This window comes from Accipiter gentilis, chromosome 6, assembly GCF_929443795.1.
Source record: "Accipiter gentilis chromosome 6, bAccGen1.1, whole genome shotgun sequence".
Taxonomy (NCBI): domain Eukaryota; kingdom Metazoa; phylum Chordata; class Aves; order Accipitriformes; family Accipitridae; genus Astur; species Astur gentilis.
Window position 1 is genome coordinate 40,537,984 of NC_064885.1, and position 18,561 is coordinate 40,556,544.

The following is an 18,561-nucleotide window of genomic DNA, read 5'->3' on the forward strand; positions in this document are numbered from 1 at the left end:
AGAAAGAAAAAAGTCTGCAGAAGCTATCGGCCTGCTCTGGCAAACAGATGCTTTTGGGATTTTTAAGGTTAGTAGGCCTTCTAGCTTAATTAAACTGTGTTCTTATCAGGTAAGTAACACTGAGGAATCTATGGAAACTGAGATGCTACATTGCTAACAAAATAAACTAGTATCCTCAGCTTTACCCCAGTCCATGTATTGAGAAAAAGAGAAAGGAAAAAGAGACAGTGAAAAATGCATATTTTAATAATTGTGAACATATTTTTAAAAAAAATTTAGGTAGATCAGGGATACTTTCTGAATTCCTTTCTAGGTGGATATCAACTCTTGATTTCCATCAGTTCCCCTACAGGGACTATCAAGACTTCATGACTGCTAATCTTGCATTACAAATAGAGGGTGAATGCTTTGCATGTGCTACGCACAACCTGAAATAAAATACAATTATTGACTTCAGTTCTACATTATTCTCAAAAGGGCAAATGTACTGTGTTATCTGGGAAGGCTTCCAATCACATTTTTAGAAAAATGGAATATTTTAGGTGGTCTACATTAGGCAACATTATTCATAATGCAAATGAAAATATTACATAGTCATATATATCAATACGTGTTGGCATAAGGCAACTGATTTTCTGAGATCATTGCTTCATCAAGTGACAATGGAAATTAAATGTTCAACTTTGTTTTCTGCCAATTCCTCCTGCCACGATGCCTAACTATGAAATACACCACGAAGACAACTTTTTGGCTGAACCGACTGCTAATCAATTTATGTTCTGAATCATGAGTATTCATTGTACTTAGTATTTTTATCTTGATATATGTGCACAGGATAATTGAACCAGATTTCTCTAATCAGTGTGAGCATGGCAGCTTTTCAGCTTTTGAGACACTGCACAGTTGAAAGACTTTTGCTGGTTTTGCTGGTCAAAAAAGGAGCAGAACCGTGTGTAAAACTGCTTTTACACTTTTCAAAGCTCTTGTTGCCTAGAAGACATTTCTGTTTCTTCTTCTGAATGTTTTCCATGTTTTCTGTGATGTAATTGAAACTGAATGCAAAATCAAGAGGATGTGAAATAACAGCAAACTTTTTAATTGGACTTTATCTTTTTGCTAGCAGTCGCTTGCAACACATTAACCATTTTTGGCTGCTTTTGAAGAATAAGCAGACATTTTTACTGAGCTGTTGTTTAGATTTTTTTTAATTTTTTTTTTGAGAGTTAAATAACCATCTCTGAATCCATTATTGTCTGTATTGGTAGATTCATGAGTCTTCATTTGCATGAAACTTCCTCTACCTTTTTTTTCCAGTTGGCTACCTTTACTGGAAAATGAGTTGTATACCATTTACTTCCACGCTGAACATCTGCATACATGCGTGGTATGACTTAAACCTTTAAGATGGAGTTTACGTGGGATTTAAAGAATCTTTTTGATGCTGCATGCCATTCATTCAGACATAGTAGCACTTTTCCGCAGCAGCAGCATGATTCCCACTTTTTTTCAATATACAAGGGAAAAATATGTTTTATCTACCTCGCAGAGCTTCAGACTCACTGAATGGTTTAAAAGAAGAATTGTCTTTGTTCTGATTTATGAGCAATCACAAGTAACAGAGATTCTCCCCTTGGGACTTCTCTACTGAAGTGTAACCACATCGAGATTAAGCTTCCTTTTTGTGTGCCCTGATAGTCTTGTGGGTGCTATTACAAGTTAAAACATACAGACTTGGGAGCCAGATCTAAAGCAAGCAAGCACAAGTATTTATTGCAATAGAGAAATGCAGAATATTTGCTGCATAAGCGAGTACTTTTTGCGTTATGCCGTCGATTTAAAGTGACAAAAATCAGCAGCAAGTCTTGGGGCACTCCATATTAACCTCTCTGTATGTCAAAAATTAGATCTTTTTTATTCTCCTTTGTTTTCTCTATTTCATGAATAGTTTTTAATCCATGACAGAAATTCACCTTTTACCCTGTAGTTTTCAAATTTCTTAATAGGCTTTGGTGACAGATTGTGTCATAAGCCTTCTAAAACTACAACTGAATGATCTCCTTAGGTTAGCTTTCATTGTCTGTTAACTTTTTTTGCTGGCATTGAACAGATCTATGGGGGCAAGATTTTTAACCTTGCCAAAGGGGGGGGGGGGGGGGGGGCGGGGAGGAGATTTTTCCCTATTTCACGACTTTGTAAATGTTCTGGAGTTTTATATTCCCATTTATCATCCCATCTAAGACACTGGACTTGACATAGTAGTAGCTGCTTCTCAATAATTTAGATAGAAGGAAATTTGAAAATGTCCAACATGCTCTTACCTTCTTTCTGAACGGACAGATTCGTATCTCAGCTAAACAGATGTACAGAAGCAAGCTCTAACAGTGCTACTGTGATTTTCAGTAGCTGAAAATCTGATTGTATTCTTTGAGAGACTATTTTAGGAGAGAAAGCAACAGTGCTGCATGTCATCCACAACTAAAGTGTGATCCACAGGCCAGGATGGTACCAGCTCCCCACTGGGAGCTGAATAACCTGAATTGTGTTTCTTGTGTTTGAGCGATTCCTGATCCAGTGTATTCCCACTGAGGTGCAAGAAGGAAGAGGAGCCTTTCCTCCTCTTCTTTTTAAGCAGAGCTAAAAGCTGTTTTTCTTGGCGTACTTTGAGGGAAGATAGAAGACAGTATGTGTTGCATCAATTAAGGAGGAAAGCCCACAGGGAGGAAAACCTACTCCAGCACCAAGCAAAAAGTTGAAGGGTAGCTGGAGAGTTATCCTAAAAGGTTTGGGAATATTTAGAAGGCAATACACAGCCGAATGCTTAGTGATATGGAAGTTAAACTAAATCATCTCCAAATGTGACTCTGAGTTATTTTGTCTAGGTTTAAAGGTTTGGGGTCCTGGTTTGGGGTTTGTGTTGTGGGATGGTCTAGTCTCTTGTGTCACAACCCCCTAAAACTGATCTTATCTAATTATTTAGGTTTATGAGGGAAAGTATGAGGATCCAGCCCTGAATCTTAGCCCAGTTTTCTTTATACTGTCTCATGTACAACTAACAGGTGGTGGGTTCAAAAGCAAACTGAAAGGAACAGTTTTTCATGTCTCGTGTACTTATGCAATGGATCCAGTCGCCTGATGTTCTGAATGCCAAATGGTTACAAGGTCACAAAAAGTGCTTGGGCAAATTCAAGGAAGAAAAGCCTCTGGGTGGCAATAAGATAAAAACCATCACCGCTTATTGAGACTCGGTTTTTTGCCGGCTGTAAAATTTTACATCTATCATTATGTTTAGCCTGCTCTTCTACTTTACTTTTGCAAACTTCCCTGGAATTTGTTGATTTACCTTTGGTCAGACTCAGCATGGCTGTTCTTACACATTCTTCTTACGTACAATTTCTGTTATTTAATGGAAGATGTTATTAATTCTCTGCAGTTAACATATCCCTTTAGTCATACGTAGTGGAAAAGTGATTTTGAGTCACACCATTGTCTGAGGTGATCCGTCCTGTAGAAGAAAAAAATCTGCTCAGTTCAGTGATTTACTTAGAAACTGTGTAATGGGGAACCTGAAAAAAAAAAATCTATTTAGAAATCAGAAAAGAAAAAGAAGTAGCTCAGGTATGAACTATCAAAAAGAGTAATCTGAAAGATCTGAAAAAGTTATGGGTTAGTCCAGCATGCCAGAGGCACTCAAAAGATTCAGAGGGTTCGTCTAGCGCAAGCAAAGTTGAGATTCCAACTGCGAACGGACATCGTGTCCAACATCTGCACCAATCTCTACTTATTCAAGGCATCCTCTGAGCTATCTCCTCAGTACACTCCTGATTTTTGAAACAGTATATAGTTTTGAAAAACTGAAACGGGTTATGCATGGAGGGAAAATGCAGTAGTGAAAGTAAGCTGCCGTGAGGAACATTAATGGATGGTTTGTTAGAAATTGCACTGAGTGTAACATCAATTCTCGGGTCAGCTTTGGAGTGTTTGCATCCTAAGCCTGTGCAGCTGGATTATTTATTTTTGTACCTGAATTTCATGGCCAGCAAACGCTGCCAGTAGTTTACAAAACGAGCCAAAGTCCTATGAGAAATACTGAGCTGGATAATCAAAAGGAAAATGAGTCCGAGGGACTGGGTTTCTTTCTGGTTTTCTGGGATTTTAGGGTCTTCCCAGACGAGTAACAGCCATCAGATGAGCACAGTAGCATAGCTCTGTGGTGATGCATGTTGCTTAAGGGCAACAGCACAACCTGGTGGTTTATGGTTATTCTAATGCATCAGATCAGGTATCTGCACAAGAAAACACGGGACTTTCCCTTCCCCAGAAACCAGCTCATTGTCTGTACAGAACTGAAGCTGTTTTTCATTAATTCGTTTGTAAGACACCATTTTACCTGAGGTTTTCAGAATAAATAGAAAAGACCAGACTGCAAGGGCATATGCAGAAAGATAAATTAATAGGTCCTTTCCAACATCTATGATTCTGAAACCTCGAGGCGCCGTTGTGATGATCCATTTCATGTGGTTTTGTGCTGGATATGTCTGAATTTTTGTTCCAAGATAATAGCTAGAGGCGTATAACTAAAAAGAAAAGCTTGCAATATGCACTATGCAAAATTTGAAAAAAAAAAATACAAAAGGAAAGTGTGTGCAGGAAAAATTACAAGTTTGTCTTGCTTGCTTTTTCCATTATGACGAAGCTAAGCAAAGTATATAATACATTTGCATAGACTGAATATTCAAACACCAATAATAATATTTATTCTCTTTCTTCTGTGTCTTCAGGGCATGTGACGCTGGTCAGAGTGTATCTTCTGATGTGGCAGTGAAATGAAGTGGGTGCCAAATGTGCCTAGACAGAATTTTCAAATAAAATTAATTACATTTTCTATTTTGCATGATTCTGAAGAATGGGCTATGTTATTACTAGCAACGCAGCTGGTACTGGTGTAGTTGCTGAAGAAAATTCTTGCAAACTACATATTCAGTTCATTTACTGATCATATAGAATGGGACAAAAGCCACAAGCTGTAACGAGAAAGGTGGTGCCAGTCCAATGCTGGGGCTGGCCCTGAGACTGTGCAAGCATTTTTCACCTTCAGGCTGTGTCCAAAACACAGATTCCTCACTCCTACTTATCTCGATAGAAAGAATCTTTGATTTCAGCTTGTGTTGGGTTGGACCTTAGGGAAAAGGTATCTTAAGAGACGCTTAACAAGGCACTGAAAGACTGAAGCGATTGAGTCAAAATGCAGCAGTATTTTTATGCAGTGAAGATTCCTATAGGACTGTCACCACAAGTGAATGCTAAGGTTTCTCATTGCTTCATATTTTTACTTTAGTCCTGTTGGTGGCTGAAGTATGATTTAAAATCTTGGTCCAAGAAAGCACTTTAGCCACGTGGAAGTATGATTAATGCATTTAAACTTACACTAAGGTTTCATTTATTTTATTGTGATTGAATATATATGAAATGTAAAGTGTGCTGACATTTTTGAAAATGCTTATTATTCTGCTTTAGCTTATAGAGGAAATATGTTCTTACATAAACAGGACAAAATACTCCAAAGACCAGTGAAGATATTTCTGAGGAACTGTACAAAGAGTTTTGGGAAAGGCTAGAATGAAGAAAAAAAAAAAAAAAGAAAGGAGGGAAATAATTGTTTTCTTTTCCTTGAGTGCTGAACTGGAGGATAAAATGGTTAAAGATTAATTCCTGTTATTCACAAACTTTCCCTAAAGTTCACTGAAGCACGGGGAGGTGATGTGGTTCCCGCATCCCTGCATCCTGCTGGAGCAGATGCCAGAAGCACTTTCTGTTCTGCTGCAGGTAGCCATAACTAAGAACAGAAATCAAACACATCTGAGATGAAATGCCTTTGTGCCAGCTTCCCACACAGCCTGCTTCACAGTGGAGAAACTCCAGAATATTTTTCATCTTGCTAAAAATTATCGGTGAGCACAGTGACATCAGGTCTACCCGCTTAATATTTCTTTTCATCACACGCTAACCATAACCCATCGGTTCAGAGCTTGTTTTTTTACTTTGCTCACAAAGTCGTTGACTGTTGATTACTGGACAGAGAGCCTCAAATCAGCTGGGTTGAGCTGATACGTCTCCAGCAGCCCCCGCTGCCGGCACTGCTGTGTTGTGTCTGGGGCAGCACGGACACACGCCGCCGCTGATGGGATGAGTCCTCCGCTCTGCTTCCCCTACGGCTGGCTAAAGTTATTCCATGTTTTCATGTTAGCAGAAAGAATTTGTCAGCAACAACTTAATATACTACTTGGGGACGTCTGCCAATCTTGACAATTGAGTATCAAACACCCACTCAGAGAACAAGCGTGTACCCAATTTTCATGCTGGGTAAGAGAAAGCTCTCCTTTTTCCATGTTAAATGGAGGGAACATAGAAAGAGTCTGTATTGTTTTCACAGTGCCATTCGTGCCACCAAAGTGAATGCTGCCTCAGCATTTACAGTACATTTGGAGGGTGAATCATCTTTTACTCTGAGGAGTAACAATTCTGTAGTACAAATTCAACGTGTTCCATTATGTGTCCACCAAATTGTCTTCTCATTGCTACAAATTTTGTATTAAATTATTAGGTCAGCTTAAATTTGGGAAGCAACAAAATAAACAGCCTTTTTGGCTCATTTACATGTCTGTGATTATTGTAAAATGGTTTGCTTCTTAAATTAAAGTGATGCAAGCAGTCTGCCAGGAAAAACAGCAGCAATGTTTTTTGTTACATTTTTGAAAAGCTGGTTGTAACAGTCAGTCATTAACCCAAGAATAGGTGGACACCTGGAAAATGAAAATTCAGATTACTTGCGGCATACGCTGGATCCGTGGAGGCTCAGGTTTGAAATTTCCTAATTTTCCTTTGAACTAAATAACATTTTGAGTCTTTGCCTAATGGTTTTACTATATACTGTTGCAGACGCGGGTAGCACGCTTTGGCACCGTACACCTTTAGAGCTGTTAGGGCTGGTGTATCAATATCCGCGATCCGGTGATTAAGGACCGCCTAATAGCATGCATTGTCAGGATACGGAGTATCGCATTAAAAGCCATTAATAGCTCGATCCTGTGCACTGGCATGAGGTAATATAGCAGCTGTCCCGCGGAGAAACTCTTAAGGCATCCTGTCAAAGGTAGACATGCTAATAACCGCGGTAGGCGCTGGCATATTGCATCGTGATGGCGCCAGGGTCCTTCCTGCTAACAGCACTACGGTCATGTCAGACATATTCTATATAGTGCTAAAAATCCATGCGTTAACAGCGCCATTTTTACCCACATTCTCTTGTACGCCATGCCAAAGATTTATAGTAGATGAGTTAACAGGAGCCAAGATCAGGCCTATTTCATACGACTCTGAGGCACCATGAGGACAACAGGAGGCAGCAGGCAGATGCTTGAACTCCCAGTCTGAACAAATTGTCTTCACTGCCTGCCCTCAACCTACGTCTTATTTTCACTGCTGTTGAGATGCCAGCTCCTGCCAAAAAACTCCAGACTTCGTTTCTGGCTGACCCTGTCTCAGACAAACACCTCTCTGTTCTTCAGCGCATGGGAAGCAGCTTCCCAAAAACATTTCCACGCAACTTTGTCACCTTCTATTGCCTTACATTCATGTGGGCATATGCTGTATGTGCTCACAAATGTTGCTTTGTGGTTTGCAGGGGACGTGCCAACTTTCTGCTTCCACCAGATACCACTTACCTTAAATTGAAATTTTTTTCACTGACACTGCTCATAGCTGATCTCCTTGCACACCCCATTACATGAAAAGTCCTGATCATGGCTGAAATTCTGGTCACGGAGTAAAGACCCAGCACAGCTTTCTAAGATAAAGGTTTGCTCTCTATGAACGTACGATAAAATTTCCCTACAATAAATCCAAAGGGGTCTTAGTAAAGATCTTTAACCCAGTAAGGGGGCAGAGGGAACGCTTTCTGAAGTGCCACAGATCAGTAAATGAAGGTCGCTGTTTGGATGTTTGCTATGCCAAATTCTGGTTATCATCACTGGATTGGGCATTCACTGCGGTGCCGCTACCACCTCCGGCAGGTATTTAGGGTTTTACTGTGCTTGGAGAATCTCACTCCCGTTATTCAAGAGAGGTTGTTGGCTTTAGCAGACTGTGTTTTAACCCCTCAGGATCTTTGAATGAGGAGGAGGAGGCAATAGGTCTGTCTTTCAGCCACTTTTTTTGATAAATATCCACTGAGGCACAGGAACCACTTCCGTAGCCTCTGCTGTTGAATCTGCGTGTGTAATGGAAATGGCTAAGCTGGAAATTCTCTGCTTAATACCCATAAACTCTTGGGCTCCTGCCTCATATTTTGGCTCAAGTGTAGCATACTAGACAGACAGTAACACACCTGTCGAACAGCCCTTTGATAGCTCATCCCATAGCAATCCCGTATCCAGGACACCGGAGATACCAAAGGAAAAGCTTGAAAATCCCTCCAGCTGCGTAAGGCAGGAGCTGTCTTCCCATGGTTAACCTCACATTGCTCAGGGGTAAAAAGCTCTTAGTCCACAGACCAGACACCAAAGCCCACATAACCAGAACTTGGAGCTGCTTCTCTCTATTAATGCTATTGACTCTTTATTTGATCACCTAAAATAAATGCTTCTCTTTATCCTGGCTCAGTTCTGAAGGCTGCTAGGTACTGGCTGTGCACGGTCCCATTTTCTGCTTGGTGACCAGATGGTCTTTGGGTTTGTTTGCAGAGATGAGTTGGACACGTCTGGGTGCGCATACCGGGGTAGGGAGGTACCCATGGACTCACCGTGGCTGCAATAGCAGGTAGGGCAGCTTGGTGAGAGCAACAAAAGAGCCAGTTCTGAGGATCTGATGGTGTACACATTGCAGGGTTTCATTTTCTTTTTTTCTTTTTTTTTTTTCTTTCTCCTCCCCCCCCCCCCCCCCCCCCCCCCGCCCAGTTTCGAGAAGCTCTGGACTGATCCCATAGACTGAATCCCCATTGCCCATGCATCAGGTGCTTAGCACGAACTAAATTCCTGCTGTCCAGGCACCCATCGTGCTGAAACATCTGTCTCAGCATTAGCTTAAAATCATTTGCATGGTGTCACACTGGGATCACTTAAGCCCAAAAGGACAATGATTTGGGAAGCATAGAAAAGAGCTGGAACTGTTCACTTACATTCCCTTTGGTCAAACATCTTGTTTCCTGTCAGTTCTGGTATAATTATCTCAGCAATATTTGATGAATTTTACTCCTTGCCCATCTTCTCTTGAAATAGCTTCCAGGTCTCTCTACAAAGCACTCTGATTCAGCCCCTTTTCCCATTTCATGCACCAATACTTAATTCTTGTACACATTTTTATTGATTGTTTTTCTTAGTGTTATTTTATTTTGCTGTTTTACGGCTGCTGGTAACATTTATTAGAAAAACTATTTTTTATACTCTGTGTGTAAGAACATTGCTGCACATTTTTTGGCAACACTGAGAACAGCTGACTAAAAATTGGGGGGATGGAATAAAAGGAGGAGGAGAGAAAAGGCAGCATAGGAGAGTTAGCAAATTGCTTTTCACTTTTCACATCGTTAAATCCTAAACACTGGTAAATGCCCTTTCACTGGGGAGGACAGTTCATATTTGATATAAGTACAAGCGTGCTTAATCAGAAAGGCAACACCACAGGCACTTGCATTTCTTTGTGCGACATTCAAAATCTTCGATGTTTTCATCAGCTGGTGATGGAGGGTTTTTTGCATGAACACGAAAATTAAAATCACTTGAATCTTTTCACTGAGCGAGTCTTAGCCATTGCGCTTTATTCCTCCGGCGGCGCTGGGAAATACACTGACATTTTATTAAAGCTGTGTTCCTGCAGGATAGGCACTGAAAGGCAAACCGTGTAAAAGTCACTCACCAGCGCCTGCCTGCCTACCTGTGGGTTTTCTTCACCGCGACTGACTCGTTGCTTTGGCAAAAATGAAGGCGTACAGGTTTGTGCCATGATATTCCATCTGTGCCTTCTGAATCCGTTTCCAGACCAAATCCTCGCTACCACCTTTATTATGATTAATTATTGCACACAAAAGATTCACAGCCGTGGTGGTGGCTCCACCAAGAGGCGCTGGCAGCTCCTGGGCAGACTGCTCTGAAGTGGCTTTCCTTCCCCATGGTATGTCTAGCAGCTCAGGAGCCCAGGAGTGTTCTGCAGTAACTTCTTTTGATTATTGCCTGTGGTGACTTTTAGAAACTGCAACCTCTGAATCCCAAGGGCTGACTTCTGTTTACTGTGGAAAATGGATGGAAATGCTGCTTTTATTCAAGATTACCATCAAAAACGTCTTCAGTTTTTAGTAATATACTGAGAGAAAGCCTAGCACACTGCAGCTATAAAACTGGGGGATTTAAAACAAACCAAGAAAGATGGTGTTTTAAAGTTCTGGGTTTCTGAATACAATTCAGCCTTTCTTATGATCTTGGGCACATCTTTCAATTTTCCAATATCCTTGGTCTGATAACTTAAATAGAAAATCTTTCAGGTTGCGGACTGTCTTTGTGCATTTCGTACTGAACCTGCCTTCAGGCGAAAGTGAGAGAATGAGCAGAGAATCATAACGTTCCTGCAAATGCTAAAAATGCCTCTTCTCCCCAGCCGAGGTCCGCAAGGTCTGCCCGTGGTGCCACGTTCTCTATCAGTGCACCGAAGTTTTCCTTTCCTGTTTCAACCTGCTGCAACCCTTGCTAAGGGAAAATACACTTATGGATTGTTTTCGGTGTTAAAACGTTACTACATGATAGGGGAAAGGGACTGGGAAAAGTCAGTGTTGGTTCGGGCTTGTATGATCTCCTTGGTGCAAACAAAGGTGAGTGGAAGGAAAAGTAGGTTTATTGGGTGGGTTAATGCGTCAGGAATCTGCACAGGGCAGAATAATCATGACCTAATGAAGGTTACTGATGACGAATTCTTCTAAGTCTTTTATAAAATAATGTTTTCTAATGGTTATGGAAGATTAATGTTTTAAGGACACTGTTGGAATCAAAATGCCCTTAGTATTTTGACTGGCATCCTTGAACTTTATATTGAGCATCATATTTTGAACATCATATTACCTTTAAGTTAATATTATGTACTTAATATATAGAGTCTACTCTATATACTAGAGGGAGTCTACTGTACATTACCACTAAGCCACCTGTTCCGACAACTCTGTTTTTCAAGCAGATGGCATGGGGATGTCTTACCCAATATTCACCAACCATGGCATCTTCCTGAAAAATTTGCACAGATGTTTATAATGAGATTTTTGTGATCACACAATGCTTCCACATCCACAGAACGGAGGGGCCTTCTGTTAAAAAGTCACTCAGCTTGAGAAGGTTGCTTCTTTGTTGAGACTACAATAGTGCTTAGCAGTGCCTGAGCTTTCATAAGCGTAATGGTATCTGGGCATGACCGTATGGCAGAGGTCAGCGCGTGTCTACGTGTGTTGTGTCACAGTGGTAACAAAATAAGCACAACCTCTTCCAGGGTCGTCTCTTTTTCCCAAAGTTATATTTCTTTCATGAAACACATAGGCAAAGAGATCAAATCGACTGTGAATGATGGAAAATAAAGGAAAAATGCTCTGGAATATATTTTTAGTTTTGCCCTGGGTGGTGGGTTGACCCTGGCTGGAGGCCAGGTGCCCACCAAAGCCGCTCTATCGCTCCCCTCCTCAGCTGGACAGGGGAGAGAAAATATAACAAAGGGCTCGTGGGTCGAGATAAGGACAGGGAGAGATCACTCACCAGTTGCCCTGGCAAAACAGGCTCGACTTGGGGAAGGAATTAACTTCATTTATTACCAATCAAACCAGAGTAGAGTAATGGGAAATAAACCCAAATTTTAAAAAAACCTTTCCCCCACCCCTCCTTTCTTCCCAGTCACAGCTTCACTCCCGATCTTCTCTCCCTCCTCCCCCCAGAGGCGCACGGGGACGGGGAATGGGGGTTTATGGTCAGTTCCTCACATGTTGTCTCTGCCGTTCCTTCCTCCTCAGGGGCAGGACTCCTCACTCTTCCCCTGCTCCAGTGTGGGGTCCCTCCCACGGGAGACAGTCCTCCACAAACTGCTCCAATGTGGGTCCTTCCCACAGGGTGCAGTTCTTCCCAAACTGCTCCAGTGTGGATTCCCCCCCCGGGCTGCAGTCCTTCAGGCACAGCCTGCTCCAGCGTGGGTCCCCCGCGGGGTCACAAGTCCTGCCAGCAAACCTGCTCCAGCGCAGGCTTCTCTCTCCACGGGGTCCCAGCCTCCTTCGGGCATCCCCCTGCTCCGGCGTGGGCTCCTCCCCGGGCTGCAGGTGGAGATCTGCTCCCCCGTGGACCTCCCTGGGCTGCAGGGGGACAGCCTGCCTCACCGTGGTCTTCCCCTCGGGCTGCCGGGGAATCTCTGCTCCGGCGCCTGGAGCATCTCCTCCCCTCCTTCTGCACTCACCTGGGGTTCTCCAGGGCTGGGGCTCTTACATGTTGTCACTCCTGTCTCTGGCTGCCGTTTCTGTCTGTCCTGCAACTTTTTTCCTTCTTAAAAATGTTCTCCCATAGGCCTTACCACCGTCACTGATGGACTCAGCCTTGGCCAGCGGCAGGTCCATCTCGGAGCCGGCTGGCATTGGCTCTGTGGGACATGGGGGAAGCTTCCGGCAGCTTCTCACAGAAGTCCCCCCTGTAGGCCCCTGCTACCAAAACCTTGCCACGCAAACCCAACATGCCCTGATGCAATCATAGTGAGGAAAACTAAAACGTGTGACCTGATGTTGACCAACATTGACTCTGCCTTCCTCCTACACGAGCAAAGCTGTTAGAAAGCTGCATCCGGGCTGCCTTTGTTGCACATGGGCTGCAATAACCTCTCAAGTCTCCTCTCCCACAAGCTTCAGACCGATGCAGAGCAACAGCAGGGCATCAGTGGGTCTGAAGTTTTATCTCATGACAAACACCTAATTATTTCCATTAAAATCTGTAGTTATGACATATTCGGGTGCACTGACCCATTTATTGGAGAGTGGACCGAGGCACACTGAACTTGTTTCCCCTATAACTTCCCACCCACAGGTCCCAGCAGGTCCTGATGTAAGCCTCAATTCTTTCATTCCTATTTCAACATGCTACATTAAATTGAAATTTGAAAACTGCAGTGGCTTAAGCTAAAGCTTCGAACGTCTCTACGGCATTTTTCGTCAGAGATGTGTATCTCTCTTGTGGATGCAGAAACTGAAGGATCATATTAGTGATAAGGCCTAAAATAAAGAGGAAGAATTGGGAGAATTGGGAATTGGGAAGAGTTCCCACCTCCCAGATACAAATTCTCCTTAGCAGATTCAAATGAGCTCATTTATCCATCAAACTTCTTAGTTATTCACAGAGTTTGTGTATGAGAGGACATACTATCGTTGTGAGCTTCGCAGTGCTGTCGGTAGGTGATTACTAGCAACCAAGCCTGGTTATTCAGGGATCTTTACATAATTTTAAACAATTAGAGATTTACTATCCGTAGGAAAGAAAAAGGAAACAGAAATAGAAAACATTTATATTGTCAATTAATTGTCATTTTCTGCAGAAATCCGTGAAACCTAACTTATAATTTAATTAGCTTTATCGTGCTCACACAAGATTTCAGCTCTTTGCTGACACTCCAATTTTGCCTGTCTTTTTATAAGCTAAACACCAGGCTATAATAATGTCATGCAAGACATATTGTGTATCCATTAATCATTTTTTATTTTCTTTATTGAATCTGATCCCTATATGAGACAAAATATTGAGTTATGTAAGAGTACCATAAGGAATTAAGAGTAAGTGAACATTCAAAAGAAATAATAATAATAATAATAATACCTTTATCTTTTAACTGGCTATATTTTCCCATTCGCTTTGATTTCTTCAAGAATTTTATAAAAGTACAGACCATAATTGTGCTAATAAAGAGGAAATTATACCAACCTATAATTAGAGTAATAAGGAAAAAGGTACAGCGGATCATAACTGAACCAATAAGAGGAAAAGATAATCATGTTTAATGGCTTACATGAGTGTTAGTGTCTTCTTAATAAATTGGTATCCATTTTCACGGTATGTATCTAAGACACCTTTCCTAATATTATCAAATTACCCTCCAGATCTATTGTTGGGAACTTCTGCTAGTCCTGGAAGCTGCTCTGGAGTGAGGCTTCTTTGAATAACCAGAATAACAGAAATTCAGACTGGTCTAACCAACAGCTACAATCACCTGTAGCAACATTTAAGCTCTCTCCAGGTTTATTTAGGGTGTCCGTCTTTTACGTTCATAGGTATACACAGGTGTCGTGTGCAGTACCAAGTATGAGATTTGCAAAAGAAATACAGAAAGAAGAGAAAGGTGTAACCTTTCGGGATCACTGTATTTAGGCATGGAAAGATCCTCTGCGAGCTGCGTATACTCCAAAGTAAAGGCAATGATTTATTTCCTAATATGCACAGCAGAATAATGTGAATGCAAGCCCGAAAGCTGAGCATCAGTAATTCCTTTCTGCTGCTGAGCTCTCGTCTTCTGTGGTTTTTACCTGAAGATTTCACAGCTTGCAGCTTTGATATTTTTCCCTTTGAGTCCTTGAGCTGCTGTCCCCATCTCAGCAATCTTACCCCTGTCTGCAATTTCACCTTTCGTATCTTGTACAGCTTGAGTTTACTTGTTTTCCTCACACCTTTTTCTCACAACATAGCGGTTTTCTCAGAGGTTCGAGCCAAGGTCACACAGATGCTCAGCATGAAAACTCAGCCGGGGATCAGAGACGGCTGAGCCCTCCCTGAGGGACCTTACCAAGGCTGGAGTTTAAACGAAACCTCCCCACATTTTCATACAAATGACATTTCATATGGTTTAGCTGTAATTTGCCTTTTGATTTTCCTCTCGGCGATTAAGAAAACAACCATCTTTCCTACTTTTACATATTAGTAGCGCGGAAATATTTCCTCACACATGCACACACTTTGAATGTGATAACCTTTACTTTGAAGTGACATTTGCAAAGCTTTTCAGGCCAGTTATCCTTACAGGAGCCCAGATGCTCTTTCTGGGGCTGTAGAGGGCTTGGAAGGGCAGGATCAAACCTGGTGAATGGGGCGTTTCACGTGCGAGGAGAACTTGAACGCTTAGAGGACACCTTGGGAGAGAAGCACGTGTTTTTCCACTAGAAATATCTGAGATACATCTTTTTCCAAGCAGTTTTATCTCTCTCAGATTTCTCAGCTCTATTAGGTAAGTCCGGAAGATAACCCAAAATGTGCATAATTTAGGATATTCAGAAGTGTAAACATCTCTATATGCTTAGGTAATATCCTGAAGGGCAGTTTAATAATGAACTGAATCATAACAAAGAGGTTTGATATTTCTATAATACATATTGTTTAAATTCTCTAAGCTTCTTAGACTACTAAATGTCAATCTTTCCTAGACCTGGCCTTTGCTTTCATTCCTTCAGAGACTTGGACATCTTTGCTATCAAATTTCCCATGTCAGTGTGACATCTATTTCATGTACACATTAAATAATGAAAAGACACTTTTATATTTGGTGGTGATTTTTCAGAACCTTGCCTTAAATAAAAATTTTCATAAGGTCAAAAAAAAAATTAGCATTATAGATAGGTAGAGAGATGGATAGAGATAGTTAAAAGTACCACTATATGTACATAAATAGATATATATATGTATGTAAACCAGCTCTTATATATATACCTACACATAAATATATGGTGTTCTATCTGCTGGCTTGTACCTCCTTTCTTTTCAAGCTCCCAAAGGAAAACTGAGAAAATGACCACTCTACACAGAATTACAAAAAGCATTAAATGTATTTAATCTCTAATTTTCGTGCAGGTATTTTTAGTAAGCTAAGTAATAACTAAAATAAGTGTTTCCTCTCACAGCACACAGTCGTGAAACTTCAATTTATATGTTAATTTTTTAATTAAAGGAAAAAATTATAGACGAGGGCTTAGTTTTCTTAAAAAGTACAGCATAATAGCCTAACATTAGACTAAAGTACAATAGTCGAGAAGTATAACAACCTAAACAGCCTGTCCGAATGTCCCCCTTCCCTGAAGACATCCAGGTACCGCCAAGGCCCAGCTCAGTGTTTCCTACTGCCTGAGAAACCACCCGAGGCAGTTGATTGACGTATCCCAGGGTCACCTTGTCAGAGTCCATAGAAATGCTCCACGTTTTGCATTTAGTAACCGTGTCTGCCTCTGTAGGGGACAGATCACACGGACATTTGTCTTAAACATTTCTTGGTACAGAGGAAACCACAAGACATGGGTTTCAGGGCCCTGCGGTTAACTTGCGCCATAACGACGACGCCCACAGCCTGGCGCAATCTCTGCGGCGCAAGCGCAACGGAAGGTCAACTGGTGGTCATGACACTTACTGGGAACAACCAACAACCCCTAAGAACACATCCGCATGCGCAGTGGACTGGAGACACCACACCATCGCCGCGTGGGTACCAAAGTCTACGTGGCAAACGTGCCGTTGCCTTGACTACTTAAGTACGCACGAAATTTCTTGGAACTGGGCAGACATTTTGGGACTCGGACTGTATAAAATGGTACCATCAGGTGCGAGGAGGGGACCTCCCACCACCAAGACACCAATAAACAAGAGGACCAACGGGACGCTGCTCAGCCACAGGTGGTGATATCTTCTTTGTCTGTCTCTGTCTCTGCCTCTCTCCTCCACTCTTTATCAAATTGTGAAAGACATGTGGCATGGGACTTGTTTGTCTAGCTGAGTTGTCCGCTTACGTAGTTGCCATCAAGTTATTGCATCTAACCTCACGCCTCGTATTTTGTATTAATAAATTGTTAAACTGGTTGGCTGGTGTCGTTTCACCTTAATTCAGTCCAGGGGGATCACGAACTTGGTCGGTGGTCCCAAGGGGAGGGAGGTCATCCTAAACAACTCCTTTTGAGCCCTGACAGCCTCAGAGCAGAATGTTGTTTGAGGTGCCTTGGGTGCTGTAAAGGGGAGCAGAGAGGGGTGAGGAGAGGGGAAGGGAGCAGTGGTGACAGCAGAGGTGGGACAACGTGGCCAATGCTGGAAAATAGATGAAGCCAGGAAAAGCATTTTTAGTGTTTTGAGAGTCCTGCTGTTTCTCTACTGCTCAAGGTAGTGATGAGGCTTGAGAATAAAACGGTTTATCATAAGCTTCAGAAATACCTTATTTAATAGTGGCCTGTAACAAGATTTGGGGGTTATGATTCATTCCTCTGGTGTCACAGCAAATGTGTGTCACTTGGCCATGTTTCCAAATGGGTTGAAGAGGCACTGGAGAAAGTCAGTGACTGTGCACATCAGAGAACATTGAAAACTGCTTTAATTTAAAGAGCACAACTTAGCATTTCCTGCGGGAAACTGCACTTGAAAAGTTTTGATCAACAAGAGTTGCCATTAGAGTTGATCCCGAATTAATCATATTTTGTTATTAAATATTTCTATTTACATTACTGAGATAACAATCTCGGCTAAGAATTCTGAATTTCCAACTAGCAACTATATTGGACACTTCCATGCTGACAGCTTGCAGATTTATAACCTGGTTTAGGTTTAGGCTGGGACATATTTTCTCCGAAGGACATGTCCCTCAATATACCTATTGAATGTCCGAAACTAAAGGTAGACTGTAAAATTACTGGGAGAAACCAAATGACCGTGCTTTCTTGGGCTTTTCTCTATTAAAACGCTATTTCACATGCTAGCTTTTAAAAATCATTTGTAGTCTCCATGTTAAGGTCTATAAACTTCATACTTAACTTTTTATTTCGGCTTTATTCCTGTTCTTGCATTGCCAAATATTGCTTTTGTGTAATTGAAACAGAGCTGTAGTTTGATTATTAAACAGAGGGAAAGTAATTGTCTTCAGCTCTAACAGGGGAAGCAAAGGCTCTCCGTAGAAGAAAACCTTACATTATGGAAAAGTTGCCTTTTTCAGAGCAGAGCTAGAGAGCAGATGCTGCTGGGGGCCAGCAGCCCCACTGCCAAGGGGTGGCCTTCTGGTTTCACGTGGTGGCTCAGGGATGTGGGTTTGACAAGACATTTTGTAAGGGGGGTGTATGTACTTATTTGCCTTCTCCACCTCTCTTCTGCCTTTATTTGTACCTCAAAATATTTTCAATTTAAATATCAGCCCTGCTTTGTGGGACATGTCCTCAGCTCTGCTGCAACCCTGACAACTCTGCCCTGCCGTTTAGACCGGCTTTGCAACTGTGGTGCTGAATTCTTGTGGAAACAAAGCTTGAGAGGTTCAGGCAAAAGAAGGGTATCAGGTGGACTAAGCAGCATGGGTGATTTCCTATTTGAAGCCTAAGAAGAGAGAGAAAACGGCATGTGACACCACAGGGGTACCATTTTTAACCCTAACATCAGTAGAGGACAACGCAGGTTTCTGCCGTAGCCCACAGATGGCCATGAGTCAAGTAACACAACTGATGCTTGCCAGTTGTTGACATTTCTGGGCAGAGGACACTCCTTTTTTATCTGCCACAGTTGCTTAACCCCC

The 18,561-nt window shown here is 41.9% G+C and overlaps 1 protein-coding gene across 1 annotated transcript in view; it reads left to right on the top strand.

The window, feature by feature from the left end:
• The first annotated feature begins 16,601 nt into the window (after positions 1–16,601).
• The window catches only part of BCHE (butyrylcholinesterase), a 37,054-nt gene continuing 35,094 nt past the window's right edge, over positions 16,602–18,561 (top strand). Inside the window, exon 1 of the mRNA XM_049803129.1 lies at positions 16,602–16,694. The gene's annotated coding sequence lies outside the window, so the exon portion shown is untranslated. The remainder of the gene's footprint in view (positions 16,695–18,561) is intronic.